General features: G+C 44.9%; 1 protein-coding gene across 4 annotated transcripts in view; it reads left to right on the top strand.

The window, feature by feature from the left end:
* The window catches only part of s1pr2 (sphingosine-1-phosphate receptor 2), a 246,929-nt gene that overhangs the window by 53,376 nt on the left and 168,539 nt on the right, over positions 1 to 25,014 (top strand). The gene's annotated exons all lie outside the window — the stretch shown is intronic.

Raw genomic sequence — 25,014 nt, 5'->3', positions numbered from 1 at the left:
TGTCTGTCTGTGTGTGTGTGTAAACACGATAACTTGAGTTCACTTTCTCTTAGGTCAACCAAATTTTACATACAAGTATTGGGTACAAAATGTAGATTTCTATCAACTTTTGAGCTATTTCCGCTAACCGGAAGTGGTACTTTTTTATTCATTCAGCTGCAGAGTCCAATTTATACAACGTTAGTCAGTCATTTTCCAACCCGCTATATCCTAACATAGGGTCACGGGGGTCTTCTGGAGCCAATCCCAGCCAGCACAGGGTACAAGGCAGGAACAAACCCCGGGCAGGGTGCCAGCCCACTGCAGGGCACACACACACACACACACTAGAGACAATTTAGGACCACCGATACACCTAACCTGCATGTCTTTGGACTGTGGGAGGAAACCCACGCAGACACGGGGAGAACAAGCAAACTCCATGCAGGGAGGACCCAGGGAACGAACCCACAGCTCTCCTTACTGCGAGGCAGCAGCGCTACCATGCGCCACTGTGCCGCCCTTATTCAACGTTACTTTTATAATAATTGTTCAATATATTATTCATTTGATTTGATTTGTTGTTGATAGTTCTTTAATGTACATAATATAAAGATATAATCATTGTCTTGCGGTTTACTCCTCAAATATCCTTCCCCAGTATACGAGAAAATCGAGGGGAGACTCATGATTCTTTATTTAATATATTAAGATATTTGGGCACGCCTTGTGCATGCACTTACAGTATGTCCTGGTGGTCACAACCAAATTAATCCCCCACATATCAGTAGTGAAGAAACATCCATCCAACCCGCTGAATCCGAATACAGGGTCACGGGGATCTGCTGGAGCCAATCCCAGCCAACACAGGGCACAAGGCAGGAACTAATCCTGGGCAGGGTGCCAACCCACCGCAGAGTGAAGAAACATGCGTCGGTCAATATTTCTTTAGGTTAATAAAACTGCTTCTTCTGGTAAGCCATGAAATTGTACCTTTAAGTTTAAGCCTTGTAACCCAAGGCCTCTTTTTGACATTGGGGTAAGGCGGATGGCATATTGATGAGACGCTCCAAGATTCATAACTAAATGATTCAAAGCCGTCCTCTAGAGCTTACAGGTACATTAATATTAGAGATGCCTGAGAGGTGCACTGCATATGGAGTCTGCGGCCGTTTACGGCATCGAAGTCCACCAGGGATGCATTAAGTCTGGGCCTTGAAATCTGAGACGCTTGAAGGCCGACAGCAGAAGAGCATTTAGGGTAAAGTGGTTTAATCTGGATGTCCTTCAGTCTGACTCATACAGTACCATCATGTGTTTACTTATAAAACACCGTCAGAGTGCTGCTGAAAATGGATATGCTAACCGGGGAGAGCCGGATCTTGTAAGGAACATTTATTCAGTTTTGAAATCAACAGGGTTGTGCAGTCGTTCAAATTTTACTGTAGTTCCCTTATTGTTAGTAGAGCTTCATTAGATAAGGTGGTCCAGATCTAATTATGCAATCTTCAATACGCTGTAACTTATTAAATTTATCACATAGAAAATCACCCGAAAAATCGCGGACCATCGAGAAGTGTGCGAACTGACGACATGAAGAATCGTCTTCACGCCGAACTGGAATCGTCCCCACGTAAATCAAAGTCATCCAGACGATCTGGATCTGCATAATAAGATCTGGACCACCCTGTAGAAGAGGATTCCAAATTATACACATAAAGGGCACTTTATTAAATTCATTTTGTTCATTTGTGCTGCATTCCCCTGGTCAATCCGAGTTCTCTAATTTGAAATACCACATGAACGCTGGGCAAACTCAGAATTACAATTTGGATAAAATAAAGCTAACTGAATTGTAACATAAAGCGAGGAACCTTTCATCTCAGTCAATTGTTGAAAACAAAACAATATATCCTGGTCGCCCCGAAATGCCACATTTTATGGTCGAAATGCATTTGGAGCAAAGTCATACGTGTTCAGTACATTTTGTTTTGCTCTTTATTTCACCCAAAAAATGTCGCATATCTTTAATGGCTTTTTTTTTTTTTATTCAGACTAAGTAACGTATCAACAGCAATCTCACATTTTTCCCAAATAGTCCGATCGGAAACTCACTGAAGTGGGAAGGTGACAGTCAGAGAGCACGCGAAGGCAGCATTAATTGTGCAGTGGCGTCTGACGCCTTCAGAGGTTTGGGCTCAAGTCCTATAATAAATAATTCTTTACATTTACTGTATAAAGCGCTTTTCTCAATACTCAAAGCACTTTATGTTGCAAGTGGGAAGCCAGTTAGTTTAACCCTCACCAATGTGTAGCATCCACCTGGATGATGCAACAGCTGCCATTTTTGTGCCAGTCCTCTCACCACACATGAGCTGTTAGGTGGCGAAGGGGTGAGAGACAGTTAGAGAGCTAGGATGATTTGGGGGCTGGAATGGCAAGGCCATGGTGGGCAATTTAGTCTGGACATCAGGAAACACCCAACTGTTTACCCAGGATGCCCAAGGATCTTTCATGACCACAAAGAGTCAGGGTCTTGATTTTTACTTCACTGTCTTTCCAGTGTCCCCATCACTGCATTGGGATTCACATTCAGAACACCGGGTGAGTGCCCCCTGCTGGCCTCTCCAACATCAACCCAAGCTCTTTCCCAGATGGTCTCCCATCCAAATACTGGCCGGGCCTGAATGTGCTTAGCTGCAGGTGGATGACCTCTTCTGAGGTGCAGGTGGCATGGCCGGCTACTGGAGTCTGCATTTTGTCCCGGTGTCTTTTTACATTTTATTCAGATACTCCAGTTAGCCTCCAGCGTCCTAAAGATGTGCAGGTTAGACTGAATGGTAACTCTGTGAGAGAGCTTGGGTTTGGCGTAAATGCACTTGCCCAGTGGTGGATTGATCTAGAACAGAACAGACTAGAACAGAATGCTTACATTGTGATTGTAACAAGTACAGTGGAACCGATGTAATTTCCCCCATAGGATTGTATGTAAATACAATTAATCCATTCCAGACTGTATGTAAATATATTTTTTAAAGATTTTTAAGCACAAAAATAGTTAATTATACCATAGAATGCACAGTGTAATAGTAAAATAAACGTAAAAAAAGGAACAACAGAGAAAATGAACATTGCAAGAGTTCACGCTACAGCTTTACAAACCGCTCTCCGTAAACACTTTTTTAATGAGTTTTAAGCACAGGGAAAAAAATGAACATTTGAAAAATCCGTAATTTTATACAAAAACTAACCATAAACAACCAGGAAAACTAACCTTGCATGAGTCGAGTTCTGCCATGAAGGAAGTGAGGAGGAAGCTGGGTGGAGAGGAGATGACAGTTTTGAGGTAAAGTCCTTCTGCGCGATGCACGTCTGACCGAGAACAACGTACTGCACAGGGAGAGACTGAACACGTGCGGAAATCACCGGTGCAAACGAACCGGAAGGGAAACTGGCTTGTTCGTCACCCGAGTGTGTGGTCATGAACAGATGCAAAAGTTTGACAAACTTTTTGGTCGTAACCCGATTTGTACGTGTTCTGAGACGTTCGTGACCCGAGGTTCCACTGTAAATGGAAATGTAAGTGATCCCCACTAAGTCACTTTGGTGGGCCGCAAGTTACTTTTATTTATAATGGTAGTTGGTCGCAGTGAGTCGCGTTTCAGTTGCCGCTCCGATATTCACACTCGTCCCCCTGATGATTAACCCCCCCGACTCCACTCTGATGATCACGCTTGTCCACCACGAACAATTTAACACTCCAGCCCGATTAATCACAGTGCTGACACTGTAGCTCACCAGCAGGGATAATTGATGTGTCACAAAGACAATTACATGGAAAAGGTGGGTCACGACACTAGAAAGGTTGGGAAACACAACCCTAAGTGAAGGGCTTTTTCTTGTTTTTGAAATACAACAAAAATATATAAATTTACATATACAGAACGAAACAAATACGTAAAACAAATCCTAAGTAGTGCAAGATATTGCATAGCATGTGTTCCATCTGTTTCGGGCATGTATTAGTATATGAATAAAAATGAGCAAAATATGCATATCTGTAAAAAGTATTTGATGTCCCCTAACGTCTTGGCATCATGGTGGTATTGTGCTTAATGCTGCGGTCCAATTAATCCAACATCCTGGTTTTGAATCCCACACCATGTCATTAGAGCATAAGAAATATGACAAACATGAGAAGACCATTCAGCCCATCAGTCGTGCTTGTTTCACAAATAGCTAAGCTGTCCCGTTGTCTCACCCAGACACTCCTTAAAAGTTGTCACGGTCTCTGCTCCTTCTCCATGTCTCCATAGTTTGTTCCAGATTCCCACAACTCTTTGCAGAAAGGAGAGCTTCTTGGTATCAGTCCTAAATGCACTTCCCTTTAATGTCCACTAATGTCCTCGAGTACCCGGTTAATCGTTATGCTGAAAGAATTTGGCACAATCATCGTTATCATTGCTTTTGTGGATTATGAAGACTTGAGTTAGGCCCTGAACTGGCCCGTGTCCTCTGCTCGAGGGTTTAATTCTCTTTTTTCATGGAGAGTTATCAACACATTTGTCCACATTTATTGCTATACTAGCTGTTTAAGCCAAAAAGTCCGACCTCCTAGAAACCATGCATTGTGGCACTTTAGTCAATCAAACATATCATTGCGTATTAGTGGCTAAGCGAGTTTCTCGTTCTTCTACGGTTTAATTTTGACAACGTGCTCGCCTCCGCTGTCTGTCAGCAGCTAAGTGAGTCTGTTTCTCCTTGGAGGTTTAATTTTGCCGATATGTTTGCCTCACATGAGCATTAGTGGCTAAGCGAGGTTCTCTTTCCTCAGCGATTTTGATTTTCCGACGTGCTCTCCTCCATTGTCTTATCAGCAACTAAGCGAGTTTCTCTCTCCTCTGAGGTTTCGTTTTGCCGATATGCTCGCCTCGCTTCTGTATCAGCGTCTAAGCGAGTTTTTCTCTCCTCTGAGGTTTCGTTTTGCCGATGTGCTCTCCTCCATTGTCTTATCATCGGCTAAGCGAGTTTCTCTCTCCTCAGAGGTTTCGTTTTGCCGATATGCTCGCCTCGCTTCTGTATTATCGGCTAAGCGAGTTTCTTTCTCCTCTGAGGTTTCGTTTTGTCGATGTGCTCGCCTCGCTTCTATATCTGTGGCTAAGCGAGTTTGTCTTTCCTCAGCAGTTTCATTTTTCCGACTTGCTCTCCTCCGTTGTCTATCAACGTCTAAGTGAGTTTCTCTCTCCTCGGAGGCTTCATTTTGCCGATGTGCTCGCCTCGCTTCTGTATCAGCATCTAAGCGAGTTTCTCTCTCCTTAGAGGTTTTGTTTTGCCGATGTGCTCTCCTCCATTGTCTATCAGTGGCTAAGCGAGTTTCTCTTTTCTCGGCGGTCTCACTTTGGCGCATTCTTGAGCATCATGATGTAGCTTCGCACTTCCAGGCCAGACAGACAGCCAGACAGACACACACACACTTCCACACGTAGACGTTTATATTTAAGATAACAAGCAGCTTTTTTGGCTGAGACGTTTAAGAATGTTAGGTATGTATTATCCACAGAAGAATGTTCTCCATCAGACTTTACTTTCAGATAACAGTAAGGGTGTGCCCAAGTACACACGGGGGTTATTTTGAGGATCACGTGCCTTTTTGTCTTCAAGTGACATGCGTTTGCAACTTTCATCCATCAAAAATCCATGCATGCATAGCAGTGAATGTCGACTTTTGTTTAACCAATTCAAGTCATTACAGATCCTGCACATTTTTTAAAGCAAGTCTTTTAATGAAATGAAACGTCAAGAGCTACAAGTGTTTGCTCTGCGTGGACAGCTTGTGACGCACTGTGCCCATGCCGTTTATATACCTGACCTCTCGTCTACGCATTCAGAAAGTTTGCCGTTTTGAATCCCATAAACTCCAGAAGTGACTCTACCTCACTGGAGTAAGTAAGGCCTTTAACCTCCGATCGCTCTGTCCCGGGTATGACGTTTATCTGCATCCAGCCCTTCAACCTGCAAGGAAAACATGGAGGTTGGTGGCAGAATTGGCACTGCAGCCACCGTCAAAAACCTCCTGCTGTTCCAGTGTGGTGCTCAGGTGTCACCCGCCGCACTAGGGTCCCAATCCAGGTGGTTCATTGTGTGGTGGGTGCAGAACCCCACTTATCAGCACCTGCTCCCAACCTCTCCCTCTCTCTTGTCTACTTTTATCCCTGCAGTCAGCCAGCCAGCCAGCCATTCCTCAAGACAGGCCCTTGACTCCAAACCAGCAGGTAGGAGTCCTTTTTTGGTCTTCCTACTAAAAGTCCAAGCCTGGGGATGCGCTTTCTGTTTACTCCACAGCTGAATTCTGACCTCACATTCTTGGCTAGCAGTTCCATTCCCATGGACTTTGCCACAAAGTGAGCAGCCTTCAATTTTTTCCGCCGCAGTATTTGAGCTATTCATAGTCGGATGTCTTGCTGTTATGTAAAATGGCTGTCTGTTATTGCTGTGTTGTCTTTAGCGTTGCTTCGTCTCTAGGTTTGCGTTTTCTTTTGGCTGCTAATGTTTAGGGCTGTTGCTCGTCACAACTGGGACGCCACGAGACCGAATGATGAATGATTTGTTTAACCGTTGAAAAGGTTCACATGAAGGCAAAGCTCAGTTGTAGTGGTGGATAATGCAGGGCGAGCCAAAAAGAAGTACCGCATAGCAAACGTTTCATCTTCTTGTTGTTATTGTAGAAAAATGAAGTGGACAGGACTGGCGAGCTTTGCTGAGCACAATGGCCTGTTCTCATCCAGATTGTTCTAATGTTCTAAACCCAACCAGTCCGTCACTGAGGGGGAAGTCAGACGGGATAATAATTTTGTCATTCATAGTATTTTTCTGGGATGTACTGTATTTGATGACTTTTGGAACCAAAGCATAGAATTAAAAAAGCATATCAGAAGACACGCAGTGACCATCAAAATCCAGGGCAGCGTTCTTTCATCCCTCAGGGTTATCAGGAGAAAAGCATTCACATTTGTTCATTTCGATGAGGCTAATTGAGTAGTGACTGAAGCAGAAAGGCATTGATCAATAAGTTAGACTGGGGACCGTTCTAAACGTCTGCACCAAGCTAAGAGACGGGGCGCGCTTCAGTCGGGATCATCCTTAGCCTCAGGCTCCAGACAGGCCATTAGAGGACAGGGAGCTTTAAAATACAACGACAGCTTGTGCAGGGCAACTGATGTCCGTTTTTAGAGCAGTGGGTGCCACAGTTCTTAAACACAGCAGAATGACATTCCAGGAGAGTCATACATTTTACGTTTCTGCCAGTGACTGTGTTTGGGTGTCCAGTTCTGGAAAGGGGTCCCGTGGCAGTTTTGGGTTCTCTCGGTGGTTTTAGGGACGACTTGGTAGAAATAAACAAACCTTGTGTGTATTTAATCAACCCCAACATTCAAGGGTTTATACAAAGTGTGCTGCTTCAGTGTTTTAGATCTTTGTGTCAGATGTTTCTGTGGTAGAATTACAAGCATGTCATAAGTTTCAGAGGCTTTTATTCACAATTACATGAAATTTATGCAAAGAGTTAATATTTGCAGTGTTGGCCCTTCTTGTCATTCACCCTGCCATCCTGTCTGTCAATCAACTTCTGGGCCAAATCCTGATTGATGGCAGCCCATTCTGGCATCATCAATGCTTGGAGTTTGTCAGAATTTGGGGGGTTTTACTTTGTCCACCTGCAAGTTCTCAATGGGATTAAAGGTCTGTGGAGTTTTCTGGCCATGGACCCCAACTTTTGATGTTTTGTTCCCTGCACCGCTTAGTTATCACTTTGGCCTTATGGCCCGGTGCTCCATCATGCTGGAGAAGGCATTGTGGGTCACCAAACCATTTTTGGATGGTTGGGAGGATGTTCTGGTCCCATTCTTGATTCATGTCTCGGGATCGGGGGGCACCGCCAGGGCAGAGCTTGCTCAGGAATGGTAGCAGGCAGGTGTGAGTGAGGTGAAGACTTTTGGAGGATAGCCTGGTGGGTGTCAAGAAGGACAGCAAAGAAGCCAAGAAAAACATCAGGGACAGGCTGATATTCTGCAAAAAGTAACGGGATTGGACTGCTGAGGACTGCTGGGGTCAAGTCATCTTCTCTGATGAATCCCCTTTCCAATTGTTTGGTGAATCAGGAAAAAAGAAAAGGCGAGCAGCGCTACCATCAGTCCTGCGTCACGCCAACAGTACAGCATCTGGAGTCCATTCATGTCACGTGGGGTTGCTTCTCACTTACAATTCTGCCTAAGAACACAACCTTGAATAAAGAATGGGACCAAGACATCATCTGAGAGAAACTTCTCCCAACCCTCCAATAACAGTTTGGTGACCAACAATGAACAATCCAGCATGATGGAGCACCCGGCCATAAGGACAAAGTGATAACTAAGTGGCTCGGGGAACAAAAGATCGAAATTTGGGGTCCGTGGCCAGGAAACTCCCATTGAGAACTTGTGGTGAATCGTCAAGAGGTGGGTGGACAAACAAAAACCCACCAATTCTGACAAACTGCAAGCATTGATGATGCAAGAATGGGCTGCCATCAGTCAGGATTTGGCCCAGAAGTTGATTGACTGCCTGCCAGGGTGATTGCAGAGGTCTTAAAAAAAAAAGAAAGAAGGGCCATCACTGCAAATATTGACTCTGCGCATAAACTTCATGTAATTGTCAATAAAAGCCTTTGAAACTCATGAAACGCTTGGCTTCAGTACACCATAGAAACATCTGACACAAAGATCTAAAAACACTGAAGCAGCAAACTTTGTGAAAACCAACCCTTGGGTCATTCTTCAGACTTTTGGCCACGAGTGTAAACTTTTGATCAGGCCCATCTTGGTGTGGTTTCAGTTATCATTATGATTTTAAAGGGCCCACACGATTATGTGATCCCAAATTTCCCAGATCCCTAATTAAAAGGAAAGCTTTTCTGCAGGATTATTTAGATTTTCCAAACAACGGCTATTATTGGGCGGCACGGTGGCGCAGTGGGTAGCGCTGCTGCCTCGCAGTTAGGAGACCTGAGTTCACTTCCCGGGTCCTCCCTGCGTGGAGTTTGCATGTTCTCCCCGTGTACTCCGGTTTCCTCCCACGGTCCAAAGACATGCAGGTTCGGTGTATTGGTGATTCTAAATTGTCCCTAGTGTGTGCTTGGTGTGTGGGTGTGTGGGCTGGCGCCCTGTCCAGGGTTTGTTTCCTGCCTTGCGCCCTGTGTTGGCTCCAGCAGACCCCGTAGTTAGGATATAGCGGGTTGGATAATGGATACTGGATGGATGGATGGCTATCATTCTGCCATGGAATGTAAACTTATGAGCACAGCTGTACGTCTGAAGACAGCCGTGAGTGAATTGTGCTTAAAACTGGGTGGGAACAATTAGACGACTCACTGAACAGTCACGTTTCCAAACCAATCCCAATGCCATGTGAAGAAGGCGGAGCTCCAAGTAGGGGCGGTGATTTTGAACTGCAGAGATCATTGGTGCTCTCGTCAACCAACAGACAGTGAGCTGTCTGCAGTCAAAAAGTCTCCCAAAATAAACTCCGTTAGACATACTAATGTGGGTTGCGTGTGCAGAGAGCACATTACACGTTTAAAGAAATAAACATAACCTGATGCAAGGGTGTGCGGCATCAGATCATACATTGCCACGCAACAGCATCAATGGATGAACGGTAAACGTGAACGATGCGTCGTCGCAGGTGCTGGGTGTGCTCCGTGTTGTCCGGTTTTACGTCAACCGTGTAGGAGTCGATGTAAGCTTGTAAGAATTGGTAGCTACAGTCATGAAAATAGGAACTGCAAAATATGCATTTGAAGTAAATGGTTTGTCACTATGGTCATGAGCTATGGGTAGTGACCGAAAGAACGAGATCGCGAATACAAGCGGCTGAAATGAGTTTCCTCCGCAGGGTGTCTGGGTTTTCCCTTACAGATAGGGTGAGAAGCTCAGTCATCCGGGAGGGGCTCAGAGTAGAGCCGCTGCTCCTCCGCATCGAGAGGAGTCAGATGAGGTGGCTCGGCATCTGATCAGGATGCCTCCTGGACGCCTCCCTGGTGAGGTGTTCCGGCACGCCCAACCGGGAGGAGGCCCGGGAAGACCCAGGACACGCTGGAGGGACTATGTCTCCCGGCTGGCCTGGGAACGCTTGGGATTCTCCCGGAAGAGCTGGAAGAAGTGGCCGGGGAGAGGAAGTCTGGGCCTCTGCTTAGCTGCTGCCCCGCGACCGACCTCGGATAAGCGGAAGAGAATGGATGGATGGATGGATGGATGGATGGTTTGTCACGCTCTGCTGTTCAGAGAGCGGATAACGAAGAACCTCAGGAGATGTGGATCTTAGTACTCAAAGCACCCGACTCAACGGATCTGCCTAACGACACCAGTAACGCAGGGATGAGGCTGAACGACATCCACCTTCTGACTGCACGTCTAAATGAATAACTAAAGGCGTTCGACATGACTGACTAATTAGAAATGCAAACAGGCCGTGACAAACTAGACGAACTAGGCGCTTTAACACGTCCATAGACCACAATGCTTATCTAAACTCTGTTTGCTGCTGTTATGTCATTTAGTGATGTAACAAATAGAACGACACACAGCTATCTTAGCAGACAGAGACACTTCTCAAATGTGTGGAGCCCAGTAGCTGCGGTGGTCTACGTGTGTGTGTGTGTGTCTGTCTGTCTCCACAGTCACAGCGCTCATTACAACGTGCAGACTGATGATTAAGCTTCAGTTACCCGGTGCGACTGAGCTCCTGAGTGAGTAACAGCACGTGTAGCTTTTTATTTTCTCCCGGTGTCTCGTCTGTTTGTTCTGTGTCTTTTGTTCTCTCCCTGAAACCCCGGCGATGGTTTCAAATGCACAGACTGGAGAAATTGGGGGCGGGCATTTAATGAAGAAGCCCTGTGGGCGGAGTCTTTACAGGGCAGGGCTGCGCACTTTTTAATGGGTTGTCCCCAGAGGTGTGTTCTCATTTTGACGCTAAGAGTGACCAGCTAACCAAGCCTTTATGATAGACCGGGACGCCCTCTTGAAGACAGGACCGGGGGAGTGGACATATCAACAACAGTACCTCACCCCGGGACATGAGAGGGCAGCTCCCCCTGGTTTGTATCAGGGCCACAGGCTTGGGGCGTAGAAGCCCAACCCTGCTTAGGGGCCCATGGTCAGTACCAGGGGGCACCTGGACAGTTCCAGAGCCCGAGTCTGCAGCGCTTCCGCCACACCCGGAAGTGCTGCCAGAAGAGAAGCCAGATTCCCAGGCAGCACTTCCGCCACACCCGGCGGAAATTGATCGAGGAACGCCTGGAGCACATCTGGGTGGGGTATAAAAGAGGCCACCTCACTCCACTCGGGGAGCTGGCAGTCAGGAGGGGTAAGACAGAGCTTGCGAGAGAGGAGTGGAGGTGGCAGGAGAAATCAATCAATCAATCAACATTTATTTATATAGCACATATTCATACAAAAAAATGTAGCTCAAAGTGCTTTACAAAATGAATAGAAAAATAGAAGACACAATAAAAAATAAACACAAGTCAACATTAATTAACATAGAATAAGTAAGGTCCGATGGCCAGGGTGGACAGAAAAAACAAAAAAAAACTCCAAAAGCTGGAGGAAAAAAAAATAAAATCTGTAGGGGTTCCAGACCATGAGACCGCCCAGTCCCCTCTAGGCAATCTACCTAACATAAGTCAAACAGTCCTCTTTGTATTTAGGGTTTTCATGGAAGGACCTGATGATGATGGTCACGTAGACTTCTGGCTTTCAGTCCATCAATGTTGGTGCATCATGATGCTTTGAGTAGGTGGTGGTGGCGCAGGCCGCCACCACAAAGAAACCGGAAAAAGAAACAGAAGAGAGAGTTGGGGTTTATTTCATTTTTATTTGACCAAGTTTATTGGGGTTTGTGCATTGTCTTTGTGCCAAAAAGTAATAAACGTGCGTGTTTGTGGACATTGTGTCTCAGTGTCTGTCTGTAGCCGGGCTGATCTTCTACACCTTTTGGATGTGTGAGGAAAAACAGCACACTGTGGACAACCCATACATAAATGGATAGAAAGTACAAAGTGCACATGAATAACACCCAAGCCAAGATTTGATCTCTGTACTCTTTGTGTGTTTTAGTTAGATATACTGTATGTTACGATTTCTTCTGGTCAGGTAAGATTGTATGCCGTTTATCATTCATTTGAAACTCAGTAAAACGGTGCCGGGCAGTTTGTTTATTTAATATTAATCTCTCTGGGTCCGTTTTATGCTGAGGTGGCATGGTGGCCCAGTGGTTAGCACTCCTGCCTCCCAGATCCAGTGACCCGCGCAGGTCTGTTTCCTGCCTTGAGCCTGATACTGCTGACATCAATTGTGGCCCCTTGAATTGTATAAAGCAGGCTTGAAAAGGTGGGGTTTTTACATTGAGCACTTGATTTAAAAGGCAGGGCCGCAGCTTGGGTGGGCTTCTTCAGACACACTGCTTTCCAGAACCATTGAGTGATTTGGCCTATAAAATCTTGAAGGCAGACACCGCAGGGTTCACTGTACACAATAGCCAAGCATCTTTTGGTTATGACATTCAAAAGACAAATCTTTTATATCTTGTGTGGCCAGCAGGGGGTGTTGCAGCACCCTAAACCTCATGTCCTGGGTTCAAATAAATAATTTATTAACAATAATACTTTAACAAGGCTTCTTCACACACAAACAATTCCTCATTTTTTTCTCTTTTCGTTTCCTCTCCTCCACACCACCAGGCGAGCTTTGTTCTCAGTCCCCCCGACTGATGAAGTCAAGCGGCTCCTTTTATCTTGGACCTGGTAGTACCCTCGGTGCCAGAACATAGCCCGACAGAAGCACTTCTGGGTCAGTCCCAAAATCCAAAGAGCACAGTCCCTAGTAGCACCCCCTGGTGGCACCCAGGGGCCCCCAACAGGGCTGCTGTGCAGCACTACAACTCCCAGCATGCCCTGCAAGTGTCCACTGGTGTACCTGACTCCAGGATTGCTGCCACCTAGCAGTTCAGGGATGCATGTAACTTGAGCAATTCAGCACCACCCATCCTTCCTTCAGGCTGGCCTCTTCTGGCTGGGTAATGTTCTTAAATCGAATGCTGCCGAGATGCCAGCGTGCCCACTCTTCAGATGGCATCCTATGCCCAGATCCTTGTGTAGGCAGGGAACCTCCTTCCGCTTTTCCTGCATGTTTGCCACATGGGCCTTCCGGCCAGCTCGGGGAAGGGAGTCCATTCTTGAAGGGATGCCAGTCTCTGCCTGCCATCCATTACACTTGAAAAGGTGGGCATGGGGAGTCAATAAGCTCTGTCTGTATCATTTATGCTAACTATGATTCCAGGACTAAAATGAAAAACTTGCCCCCCTCAGGTCACATTTTCTTCTGCCTGTTAAAGCATCAGTTGTCAGGCACTGAATGGGCTTAGCTATAAAGAGTCAACTCCGGCGTTCTCTCACATTTGGTTCCAAAATTGGAAACAGCTGGAAACAGCGGATATGTAGTCAGAGTCGCTACACAAGCAAGCATAAACTAATAAACAAGGCCTAAGGCGAGTTATCATCCAGGAACAGGCACAAAGGTCGTTCACTCCGGAAATGTAAGAGGATCGTGAGAGAGGCAGAAAACTCCACTTCAGATTCCCATTGCAATAATGAAGGAATAAGTCATTGGAAATGATAAAGGTTTACGTGTGTAGAGAAGCTGGCAGGTGTGGGCAGAACCACTGCCTGCCAACCAAGTGACACCGTCTGCAGTCACACGTTCTCTGAGAAGAAAGCCTATCCATCCATTAGTTCCTTCATTTTCAAACTTGGCTATTCTTACTCATGGGGAGCCGGTGCCTGTCCAGGCAGAGCTGGGTGCAAGTCCAGACTCCAGTCCATCACAGTGGTATATATTACAGCCGTTTTGTTTCTTAATTTCCTCTGAGTTCAGCTAAATCTTTATCCAAAGACGTGCAAAAGGGGTGCTAGCTCTGTATCTGGTTACTGTGAAGGCCACGGGTTAAGAATTGCTCTGTTCTCGCACCCATCATACATACAGTGGCATATCCAGCAGCCGTACCACCTGAACTTCAGAAGAGCTCATCCGGCTGAAGCTAAACATTTTTGGGCCCGGCCAGTACTTGAATGGGAGTTCATCTAGAAAAAGCTTGGCTTGCTGCTGGAAGAGATGTTGGTGAGGCCAGAAGGGGGCGCACACCCTGTGGTGTGAATGTGGATCCCAATGCCCCCGTGCAGCGACACTGTGCTGTAAACATGGCCATTTCCTTTGGATGAGATATAAAACCAAGGTCCTGACTCTCGGTGGTCATAAAAGACCCCTGTACGTCTTTCATAAAGAGTAGGGTGTATCCCAATGTCCTGGCTAAATTGCCCACCTCAGCCTAGCCCCCTCGATCATCCCCTGTCTCTAATTGTCTCTCTCTCTCACCACTTCACCACCTAATACCCAATGACTGTCGAGTGAACTCAATAATGGCTGCTGTCGCATCATCAAGGTGGGTGCTACACATTGGTGGGCAACGGTGTAGATGCGTCTTCTCCTAGCCTGATAATGACGTCTCGTAAGAAACGTCTCTCAGCAGCAGTGATGATCAGGTGAATTTGTCTTCAGGCAGCGAAACTGAAATGGTGAATCCGAAAGTGACACATCACTTGCACATGTGCAGTGTGCTGTTCATATTATTGTTATGATTATTATTCATCATTATTAACATTATGCTGTTTATCATTCATTTTAAACTTAGGAGAACGGTGCTGCGCAGTTTGTTTATTTAATATTATTCTCTCTGTGTCAGTTTTATGCTGAGGTGGCATGGTGGCCTAGTGGTTAGCGCAGTGGTAGCGCGGCTGTTTTGGAGTAAGGGGAGGGTGGGTTCGCTTCCCGGGTCCTTCCTTCATTTGAATAGTGAGAAAAGTGCTCTATGAATGTAAAGAATTATTATTATTATTATGTGTTATCTGCGGTGGGTTGGCACCCTACCCGGGATTGGTTCCTGCCTTGTGCCCCGTGTTGGCTGGGATTGGCTCCAGCAGACCCTCGTGACCCTGTGTTCGGATTCAACGGGTTGGAAAATGAATGGATGGATGGATTATATGGGGAATTATTCTTTGGGGACAGAAAAAACAGAAACAAAAAAACACAAAATCTGCAGGGGTCTCGAGGCCACGAGACCACCCAGCCCCCTTCTAGGTATTCTACCTAACATCAATGATCTCAGTCAGTCCTTATGGTTTTCAGGCTTCACGTAGAGGAACTTGATGATGATGGTCATGTGACCTTCTGGCCTATCTATACTTCTGACTTTGGACTTTTTGCATTTTGCACGTTTTACAGTAAAAAGATGAGATTTAATAAAAGTGTAATTTTTCAAGCCAAAAAAAAAATGCAACGTTTTTGACGTGCTTTTTTGAGAAAGAATGTCCCGCTAAGGTGTCCTGACTCCATAATGCATGTGACACCAAACATGTTGCCCCAGCACTGCTCCTGAGACTGTGTACCGTACGTCCAGCTCTGCCACATGCGCCCTTTGGTGTCTAAAAACTGGAAATCTTGCACATCGGCCATTTCGTTCCGTTTGTTTTTTTCCTTAGCGTTCCTGATGTGCATTTTTTAAATCTCGGCTGCCTGTCCACTCTTCTACATCATCCATCCATCTTCTTCTTCTTCTTCTTCTTCTTTCCATTTCTCTTCCTCAATTTTGCACCGTTCTTCATCAGCTGAACCCCTAGCAATAGGACAGAAGAAGAATTGGTTTCTTCATATCACTTCTTTGCATCACTTCCTTATTTGTAGTCTTTTTTATCCAGCTAATTTTCAGTACCATAGAAAACGTCCAGCTCATCAGCATGAGCTTACTAATTTCTAAAAAATCGAGACCTATTATTTGCGATCGCCTGAGCATCTGCCTCATAAAACTTAGAGCTTCGTGGACGCTGCTAAAGGCGAGTGTGTGCGGGCTGGCAGAGTGCAAGAATACAACACCCTTAAGTGTCACCCAGTTAAGGGTTTACATCGCCATTTGACTCGCAGACAAATCTATACGTGTAAACCTGTAAGCAATGGCAAGGGGAGGTTTGAAACTTGAAAGTATGAGGGTGACGAGGGTGACCAGGTCACTATTTATAACGCCTTCATAAAGTCTTCACATTGTACTAGATGACAAAGTCAAAATGAGATTTTAGAAATGGTCCCAAATTTATTCAAAATAAAAAAGTTGAAATATTGACATTGACCCAGGTTAAGTATCCAGATCCTTTAGTCAGTACTTTGGCACCCTGGGATCTTCTTGGGCCTGACAAGCTTGGCACACCTGGATTTGGGGATTTCTCTGCAGATCCTTTCAAGCTCTGTCAGGTTGGATGGAGACCATCGGTGGACGGATACATTTGGGTGTTCCACTGGGTTTAAGCCTGGGCTCTGGCTGGGCCACACAAGGACATCCCTAAAGTCATCCCTAAGCCACTCCTGTGTCGTCTTTTGCTTTATCCTGTCTGAGGTCCAGCGATTTTCTGTTTGGATATCTCTGGACTTGGCTCTGTTCAGCTTTCCCTCAGCCCTGCTGAAAAATAACCGCACAGCCTGCTTCACCGCTGGCATGCTATACTGCACAGGAGACCTCGGCTGCTGATTGGTTTACATGGCATTTTAGAAACCAGGTTTCAGTGAATGAAAAGCGCATGGGGAAGCACTGATTGTCTGCCACAGGGGCAGTTGTTCTTTGGTATGATTGTCACACCTTGCCCATTCCTCGCCCGGGCACCACCTGCATTAAAACATGGAATGGCTGGTGAGATTTGCACACTAAGTCCTGCATCTGTGCTCTCGAATCTTGCTCTGTAGCGTTTGTAGCAGAGCAGCTGGCTCTCTCTGAAACTGTCCACTCATTTCATACTTTATGATTAGTCAGTCAATCATTTCGATTCAAATGATTTGCCTGTTTAGCCAGCACTGGAGTTCAATATGGCACGCAGATATCACAATTCTGAGGTTACCATGGCCCTTTGTCAGTGAAGCGCGTGCCTCTGAGCTTCATGCGGACATCTTCTTAGACCAGCGGGCCCCTAACTCAGTGCTCTGTGGCTGCAGGTTTTTCTTCCAACGAGCTTCACAATTGGTGATAATACTCGATAAAAACTGATCTCATTTAGTTAGCTGCTCTTTTTTATTCTTCTCTTATTCCGCATTTAGAAAAGCACAACATTATGATTTTTACATTTGTAAGACATTTAGAACTATTTCTGTTTTTTTCTAAAGAGCGCTTAACTCTCCTTTGTTGTTTTCCTATTGTTTTCTCCTTTTCCTGTTTAGTTTGCTCCCTTCATTTAACCCTAATAGTGACAATTAACAACCAGCACAGCAGACACCCGGGATAATGAAAGCTGCAACGACTTGAGTGTCGGACTCGCTAATTAGTAAAGAATCAAAAATTAAACAACCAGAGCACCTGGAAAAGCAGAATGAAAATTTGGTTGAAAATCCTGTTAATGACTTAAAATAAAAACTGCATATTCCCCGTATAACTTCTTATTACCGTACCGTATATACTCGTGGATAAGTTCTCCCGCGGATAAGTCGGGAGTTGATTTTAACGTATAATTTCCGGTATTTTATAATGTCGGTCATACAAGTCGAATGCGGAAAACTCTGTTGGTCCAAGAAATTACGATATGCTAACACCCACCTGAGGGAGTAACCGCGGAGCACACGGCCTTATTTTCTAAGCTTTCCTACCACTTGACCACCCTCAAAACCTTCCCGACACTCACTATTGCAGTGTTGGTAAAATGTCATTAAACTAAAGTACATGTTTCAATGCATCAGAACTAGCGTATATACTCGCGTTTAAGTTCTCCTGCAGATAAAGTCAGGGCTTGATTTTAACATATAATTTCTGGTATTTTATAATTGTGGACGCTAGAGGTTTCGGTTGCCCCATTAAACCCACCAGACAGACGTCCAAGACACACTTATAAAAAGCACCAAGAATAATTTTAATCATTTTCTTTAAATAAAGTGCACAAAGCACCGCACACCCCACAATTCCCCAATCAATAATCAACACAATAAACAATCCTCCACTCCCAGCAGCTCCGTTACACACCCTCCCAACTCCGGCTCTCTCTGCTGGGTCTTGACCAGTCCTTTAAATAGTCCATGACCTGGAAGTACTCCTTCTCCGGGTCAAACACCACATCATCTTTCCTCAGGTATCCCAGAAGTACTGTGGGCCTTCCGTCCTCGTGACTCCAAAGTACTTCCGGGTTGGCGTAACAGTAATAGTCCCCAGGTTCTTGGTGAGCTCCCCCTGGCAGCACCCACGGCACCTAACAGGGCTGAAGAAACGGACTCCATGTCCCATGCTACCCTGAGGGAATCCGGGGAACCATTTCTGTCCAGGGGAGCTACCATCTAGCGTCTCAGGGGATGCAGTGCCCTGAAAAGGCTGTTCTTCCTCCTCTTTTCTGTTGAGGGACGTCTGAAACGCCGGCCATCCATCACAATAATGTTGGTGGTATAAGTAGAATGCAGAAAACTCACACTATTGGTCCAAGAGATTACGATATGCTAGCGCCCACCTGAGAGAGAGAGAGTGACCACGGAGCACACGGCCTTTTTTTTTTCTACGTGGATGCAGCAATGCGATGTATCAGCGTGTGCTCCTAACCTCTCTCTCTTTCTCGCTCTCTCTAGTGCCTACGTGACCACACGGTGATACCCGAACTATTCCAAAGTGACGTTTGCACTGTTTTGTGTTTTTTGTATCTCACACCCTCATACACCTTTATCGTAAGAGCATCCCTTATCTACGATCAGAAGAAAATATGAAGCTGGTTTGAAATTAAACGTTGTTGAAGCAGCAAAAGAAATTGGTCTTGTGTAACAAAATTCGATGTGTCTGAGAAACTGATGCAAGATTGGAGGAGGCTAGAAGATGTTAAAAAAAATGTAAGTGTCGCATTTTTGAACAGGCGTATATGTCAGGTCTGATTTTATGATCAATTTTTTGGGTTTCAAGACCCGACTTATATGTGAATATTTACAGTACCTATTCCCCATATAACTGCTTATTACAGTCAGTCATTATCCTATCCACTATATCCTAACAACAACAACAACAACATTTATTTCTATAGCACATTTTCATACAAACAGTAGCTCAAAGTGCTTTACATAATAAAAAATAGAAAAATGAAAGACACAATTTATAAAACAAAATAAATCAACATTAATTAACATCGAATAAGACTAAGGTTCAATGGCCAGGGGGGACAGAAAAAACAAAAAAACTCCAGACGGCTGGAGAAAAAATAAAATCTGTAGGGATTCCAGACCATGAGACCGCCTGACCAGTCCCCTCTGGGCATTCTACCTAACAGAAATGAAACAGTCCTCTTTGGATTTAGGGTTCTCACGGAAGGGCTTGATGATGATGATCGTCACGTAGACTTCTGCCTTTTAATCCGTCCATCATTGTTGGAGCATCATGAAGCTTTGAGTAGGTGGTGGTGGCGCAGGCCACCAATTTAAGACTGTGCCAGAGAGGCCCACCCATTGACTAAGGTGATTTCTAAGAATGTTGTGATCAATGGTGTCAAATGCAGCACTCACATCTAAGAGGATGAGAACAGATAAATGGCCTCTGTCTGCGTTCACTCGCAAGTCATTTACTACTTTAACGAGTGCAGTTTCTGTGCTGTGATTTGTTCCAAAACCCGACTGAAATTTATCAAGAATAGCAGGTTTATTGAGGTGGTCATTTAACTGCATAATGGCTGCCTTCTCCAGAACTTTACTTAAGAAAGGCAGGTTAGAGATGGGTCTAAAATTTTCAAGAGCTGAGGGGTCGAGATTATGTTTCTTAAGTAGGGGTTTAACTACAGCAGTCTTAAGACAGTCTGGGAAGACCCCAGTATCTAGTGACGAATTTACTATGTCCAGAACATTATCAATTAGCACGCCTGATACTTCTTTGAAAAACTACAGGGTCACAGGGGTCTACTGGAGCCAATCCCAGCCAACACAGGTTGCAAGGCAGGAACAAAATCCCTGGGCAGGGTGCCAGCCCACCACAAGGCACACCCACACACCAAGCACACACACGGGACAATTTAGGATCGCCAATGCACCTAACCTGCATGTCTTTGGACCATGGGATGAAACCGGAGCACCCGGAGGAAACCCACACAGACAACAAGGAGAATATGCAAACTCCACGCAGGGAGGACCCGGAAGCGAACGCAGCACTGCCACTGCGCCACCGTGTCACCCCTGCTTATAATAAAAATCTACCTAACTTAGTTTGTAATTTGTACATTGACTCCAAGACACAGAAACTGGGAAATAATGACTCACTTAATTAGGCTAAAGAGTCCAATAAAAAACAGAAGTTGGTTGGAACAAAAACCGGCGGCCACAGGGGGTCCCCAGGACCAGGTTTGGGAACCCCTGTCTTAGATGATTCCTCACGTCGCAACGTGGATTCTGAACTCCATTTCCTTCATACACCGCAGAAACTATTAATGAAAATGAAAATCCTCAGCCTGTTCCTGCCTTGCCTCTCGGAGCTGGTGTGTGACCAGGCCACATCTTCTCATGAGCCTGAAATTGAGAAAGCTTTTTTTGTGAAAATGGATGGATGAATGAATTCCTGGCCAGCTGGTATTTATGACTGCATGTGACATTTTGGGTCCTGGGTAGCTTCTTGTTTGATCCTGCTTGGGTCAACTGCTTTTCTATCAGCTAATGGGATGTAATTTAGGCCCGATGTCACCGGTCTGATACAAGAAGTGAACGGCATTCATGAATAATGCGTGACTGCGTATTCCCAAGTATTAGGGCCCTGAGATCGGAGACAGATGGCGGACCTCGGAAGGGTTCAAGAGGAAGGACAGCGCCCAATCAATGAAAACGCAGCTCAGTAAAGCTGGCAAATTCCTGCACACATCTGCTTGCGTTTTTCTGCCGCGCTTTCCCGATCCCAGCAGGGCCTCTGTGATAGTCATTTCACTTAAACAAGGGGGAGGACCTTTGTCCTAAAGCCAGACTATCCTCCTCTCCCAAGGGGGGCTCCTCGTTTTTTTTTTTTTGCCAGCCTACGCTTGAACATTTTATTCTCTCCATTTCCCATTTTAACCAAAAAAAAAGAAAATGATTTGAATCAGGAAGCACATCTTTACAGAAAGACTTCTGCAGACCGTGGATACTCTGATGGTATTTAATGGACGACGCCGAATGGCCGTTAGTTTAAAGTTTCAGAATTAAAGGAAGTGAATGTTCTCTGGCTGCCCGTTTTCTGTTTCTGGCGTGTCGTAGCTTTAAGAGTTTGCATTTTGTTTTGTTTCGCTGTCTTGAATGGTGTGTGCCACGATGCTTTTGGACAAATTATGCTAGCGTATTTAGACCGTCGGTGAGTTTCCTAATGAGGGGTCCCAACTGTACAACGCCAATTTGTTTTGCCTAAATTCTGCCTTCAACGAGGCAGCATTCGCTGCAGAAATCTGTCCTCCTTTGATATGCACATTGTGCTTCTTTCTCCTTCCTTACGGATATTATGCTTCCCAAAAGCGCATTCCCACCTGGGAGAAGAAAATCAAAACGCAGAATGTTATGGCTTTCAGATTTCAGAAGGCCATTAGAAGATGGATTAGTAAAAAATCCGATTTATGGCAGTGGTGGGACCCTCCACCTGACCTCCCCTTCCTTTAATTTTATAGCTACAGAATTGTTCAGAAAGAAGCCTTTCATGCTCAACAATAGGGCACAATTAGCCCTGTGTGCGGAGACGTGAGGGACCCATTAAGGCCCCTGCTGTGATGTGATGGATGAGGGCCTTTTGTGAAGAAATTAGACAGGATGTCTTGTGTGTTTAGGAAGAGGGCGGCAGCAGAGCACTCGCACTCGATAACTGCAGGGCCAGAAAAGAAAAGGGGGAAAAGGCAAACCCTTTATTTATTTTTAAAGATCCGAGCCGCCGTATCACTTGGAGTCTGCCTGTGTGGACCATCGGAGATATTAGCAGGAGACTGGATAGCCAACGTAATGATCAGTTGGGTCTGCTGGCAGTGTTGTGCAAGTTCACACCTCACAAGAACTCGCTCAAAGTTCAGTTCACTCAGATTAAAAAGGAATGCATTCACGTTCGTAGTTCACCATTTCAATTTTGAGCTCGTTCATGTTCAGTTCATTTCGTATTTGTTAAGGAGTGAGAATAAATGACCCACTTTTTCAATTTTGCTTGCCTTATATTAGTATAATGAATAATATGCAATAATTATGAAGACGTTTTATTTAAACAGACTCTATATACACTATATATATAAAATCCTAAGCCTAAAAGTGCAACGATTTTATGTCACGTTTTTTTGTCACTGGCTTATTTTAAAACCTACATATACAGTATATGTTTGGTATCATTCTTTCCAGAATTTATTGAACTTTAATTTGATGTTGTTAGATTTTCAGATTCTTATTCTGTTTTTAAATTATAAACTAAAAAATATCAAGAACTCGCATCCCGCAAGACGAGACTTTGTGCCAAGAGATTTAACCACGCGCGGGGCCGAAAATAAAAGACAAAGAGTAGATGACAAAGACAGCTGCTGTACAGGCTTTTAAATGTTCAAAGCACCGCACAAGATGCAGATCACATGGCACGGCAGCAGCAGTCTAGTTTAGTTTAGGAAGTTTACTTAGGATCTTTGAGGAAAGAAGCTGTGGAGATGGCATGTAGTTGGGGTCACAACAGACCTGCACCTCCTCTGTGATGGCAATTTAATGCACAGATGGCTGCTGGGGTAGGTGGCGAGGGCTGAAATCTTTCCTGCTCTTTTTTTCTGCTTGGGCAGTAAAGAGATCTTTGAATGTTGCGAGACCAACAGCCAACGTTTTTTTTCAGCTGCACAAATTGCCCGCTGCCACTGAGTCCTTGAAAGAGAGGAAGCAGAAGGAAATCAAATACCGTATATACTCGCGTATAAGTCGGGTCTTGAAACACGAAAAATTGATCATAAAATCAGACCCCTGTTCAAAAATACGACACTTAATTTTTTTGTTTTTTTACATCTTCTTGCCTCCTCCAGTCTCGTACCAATTTCTCAGAGACATTGAATTTTGTTGCAGCAGCGCAGTTACCAATTTCTTTTGCCACTTCAGTGGCTTTTAACTTAAAACCAGCTGATCGAACGCTCCATCGTAGATAAGGGATGCTCTTACGATAAAGGTGTATGAGGCTGTGAGATACAAAAAACACAAAACAGTGCAAACATCGCTTCGGATTAGTTCGGGTATCACTGTGTGGTCACGTAGGCACAATACATAGAAATAAAAGACAGTGTGCTCCGTAGTTACTCTCTCAGGTGGGCGTTAGCATGTCGTAATCTCTTGAACCAATAACGTAAATTTCCCACTTTCGACTTATACGACCGACATTTTAAAATACTGGAAATTATACGGTAAAACCAAACCCTGACTTATCGACGGGAGAACTTAAAACACGAGTATATATGGTAGTGATGGAGCAGGTCAAAATATTCTCAATGGTGGCCGAAGAAAAATGTAACAATATACACCTTGATATGCCAAGCTTCTTAAACTGATGGAGGGGGAACAATCTCTGCCAGGCTTTCTTGATGATGGAGGTGACGTGCTCGTCCCATTTTAATGTATTAGTGAAAGTCGTCCCCAGGAATTTAAACGACTGAACCACAAACCCAGTCTGGCCATTAATTTACAAAGGGTGGACAGTTAGTGACTTGTCATCAGAAGTCGATCCTCATTTTCACTGTGTTAATAGCATTGAGTTGTTACAAGAACATCATTCTACAAGACGGCCCACCTCTCTTCGATAGCAAGATGCATCGTTATTCGAAATTAGACCCACTACGGTTGCGTCATCTGCAAACTTTAGGATTGGGGGGAGCCCTATGCTAACTGACATTGGGGCCCAGTCTCACATACTGCTTTCTATCCGTCAAGAAACTCTTAATCCACTGCCAGTGCACCAAACTGGATTAGTTTACTCAGAAGCAACTCCAGAACAATGGTATTGAAAGCTGAGCAGAAATCCGCAAACAAGACCCTCACATAGTCGTTAGGCAAGTCCAGGTGCTGACGAATGTAGTGGAGGCCTACACTTACTGCATCCTCCATTGAGCAATTTATTTATCTTGTATGTAAACTGAAGTGAATCAAGGAGAAGGGTCAGGGATGGACTTTAGGTAGGAAAGCGTAAGAACGTTTGAATATTTTCATATCCACCAAGGGTAAAGCAACTGGTCTATTGTTCTTAGCTTTAGAGATTTTATCGTTCTCGGGAACTGGAATAAAAGTGGCTACCTTAAAGCTGTCTGGAACTTTTCCCAGCTGCAGGAATGTATTGGATACGTCAGTGAAGACGGGTGGTAAGTGGTCTGCACAGTGTCTAGGAGTACCAGGTGAGACTCCACCACTTTCCTAATATTCTGTTTCCTGAAAAGTTTTTGTACCTCCTCTTCTGTCACAGGAAGTATGGGGTGGAGCGGAGAGGAATGACTGGGGGGAAGAGAAGTTGAAGAAGGTGAATCGGACTTCAATGAAATAGTTGTGAAATGGTTATAGTTCTGTAAGAGTAAGTGTGCCTTGTGATGGATGGGCATCATCTCTTATGTGGTTGACTCCAAGAACTTTAAAGTTGGTGACCCTCGATGCAGCAACCCCTCTGACATAGATGGAAATGTGGTCCTTGGATTTGCTAACATTTGCTCTTTCAGGCCGGATGTCGACTTTTGTCGAAATTCAGGGGTCGAGGACAGTAATCAGCTATAAACTGTGACAAAACTCCCCGCTCTGTTTTAATTTGCCTCTCTTTGCTGCAAGAAAAGTTTGCTTTGTTAATTTGCATGAGGAGTGAAGAACAAACAACCTCTAAAATGGAATTGACATTTGGTAAGAGACCAAATCGAATGCTCAATGGATGACATTTTGCGCATTACCACTGAATTGGACTCTGACCCGTCGGACTCCG

The sequence above is a fragment of the Polypterus senegalus genome, chromosome 12, assembly GCF_016835505.1.
Source record: "Polypterus senegalus isolate Bchr_013 chromosome 12, ASM1683550v1, whole genome shotgun sequence".
NCBI lineage: Eukaryota > Metazoa > Chordata > Cladistia > Polypteriformes > Polypteridae > Polypterus > Polypterus senegalus.
Note: the sequence above shows the minus strand (reverse complement) of the source record. Positions and strands in the feature narration are given on the sequence as shown.